A 2,072-nucleotide genomic window follows, 5' to 3' on the forward strand; every position below is an offset into this window, starting at 1 on the left:
CTTTATTTACCAGTTTTCAGAATAATGAGTCATATATAATCTTAAGCCATGAGAAAATTAATACAGACTGATTGATCCCATAGATTAAGAGCAGGTGATGTATATTTAAGGAAATTTGGATGATTTTCTGTCTTGGAAAGAAGCCTGGACTAGGTTATCGCTAAGGTCCCTTTGAGCTCTTATAGTTCATAACTTCTTTTTATTGTTGCTGTTTAGTTTTTATTTCATAATCCTAAACTTAACTCTGTTATCCAGCTAGGCCTGGAAAAGGTAAGGAAAATATAGAACCCAATGAACTGTGGTGAGAGCATGAAAATTATAGAACATTTCAAGCAGATAAGGTTGAGGGGGTGCTCTCCTGAGCTACAGAAGGAATGGTTCGATGGTTAAGATAAATAAAACACTGGTCAAATTTATTAGTGTTGTCCACAGTCAGTAATGGTGATCTTCTTTCTGCTCTTGCCCTTCCTGGTCCCACAGTGCCCCATGGCTGTCACTACATCCATGCCATCTTTCACCTGGCTGAAGACCACATGCTTGCCATCCAGCCACTCAGTCTCGGCAGCGCAGACGAAAAACTGGGAACCGTTTGTGTTGGGTCCAATTTTGCCATGGACAAGATGCCGGGACCTGCGTGCTTCAGGATGAAAGTCTCATAATCAAATTTCTCCCCGTAGGTGAACTTGCCGCCTGCACCATTGTGGCGTGTAAAGTCACCACCCTGCCACATAAATCCTGGAATAATTCTGTGAAAGCAGGAACCTTTATAACCAAATTCTTTCTCCCCAGTGCTCAGAGCACGAAAGTTTCCTGCTGTCTTTGGAACTTTGTCTGCAAACAGCTCGAAGGAGATGTGGCCCAAGGACTCACCATCCACAGCGATGTTGAAGAGCATGGCGGGGTTGACCATGGCTGGAAGCAGGAAGCTCTGGGGCAGGTGGCTCTGCAAGGCCTAGTTCATAACTTTTCTTCCTCATAAAAAAATTCATGCTTTAATACTCAATTTCAAAACGAATGAGTTAATATATTCCAGTGTTCTTTGGAAAGTCGATATTCCTTTAACAAAAAGCATACTTTATTCCCCAACTAGTTTGCAATAGTTTTTTGGGTTTGTCTCCAAATATTGGATAGTTATCAATATATTTAGGGGGACTATGTCACTATCTCTTCCTTTTTTTAAGTATATTTTATTGATTATGCTTACAGTAGTTCCAATTATTTTCCCCTTTGCTCCCCTCTGCCCAGTACCCTCCTTCCCTCCAACAATTCCACCGCCCTTAGTTCATGTCCATGGGTCCTGCATATAAGTTCTATAAAAAATTATTTATTCATTTATTTATTTTAAAAAAGAATAATATAGGAAAGGGTAAAGCCAGGGAACTTGTATGCCCAACCCATGGGCATGGACTGGGAGTGGGTGGGATTGCTGGGGGAGGGAGGTGCTGGGCAGAGGGGAGCAAAGGGGAAAAAATTGGAACTATTGTAACAATATAATGAATAAAATATACTTAAAAAAAAGTTCTTTGGCTTCACCCTTTCCTATACTATTCTTAATATCCTCCTGTCTATATTGTACCAACCAATTATGCTTCTTAGTCCCTGCATCATTTCCCCATTTCTCCCCCTCCCCTCTCTTAGCTGATAACCCTCCAAATGATCCCCATACCTATGATTCTGTTCATATTCTGGTTTTCTTAGTTGGATTTTGTTTTTATTTTTTAGATTCAGTTGTTGATAGTTGTGAGTTTGTTGTCATTTTAGTGTTCATAGTTTTGATCTTCTTTTTCTTAAGTAAGTTCCTTTGACATTTCATGTAATAATGGCTTGGTGATGATGAACTCCTTTAGCTTCACCTTGTCTGGGAAGTACTTCATCTGCCCTTCTATTTCAAATGATAGCTTTGCTGGATAGAGTAGTCCTGGTTGTAGGTTGCCTTTCATCACATTGAATACTGCTTGCCAGTCCCTTCCTGCAAAGTGTCCTCTGAGAAATCAGCTGATAGTCCTATAGGCAACCCGCTGTAGGCAACTCTCTGCCTCTCTCTTGCTGCCCCCAGGACTCTGTCTTTATCT

At 40.8% G+C, this 2,072-nt stretch overlaps 1 pseudogene; it reads right to left on the reverse strand.

Annotated features, from left to right (window-relative positions):
• Positions 1-514: 514 nt before the first annotated feature.
• Positions 515-910, reverse strand: LOC150022260 (peptidyl-prolyl cis-trans isomerase A pseudogene; annotated as a pseudogene).
• Positions 911-2,072: the final 1,162 nt, after the last annotated feature.

The sequence above is a fragment of the Furipterus horrens genome, unplaced genomic scaffold (genome assembly GCF_987537825.1).
Source record: "Furipterus horrens unplaced genomic scaffold, mFurHor1.1.pri manual_scaffold_1, whole genome shotgun sequence".
NCBI lineage: Eukaryota > Metazoa > Chordata > Mammalia > Chiroptera > Furipteridae > Furipterus > Furipterus horrens.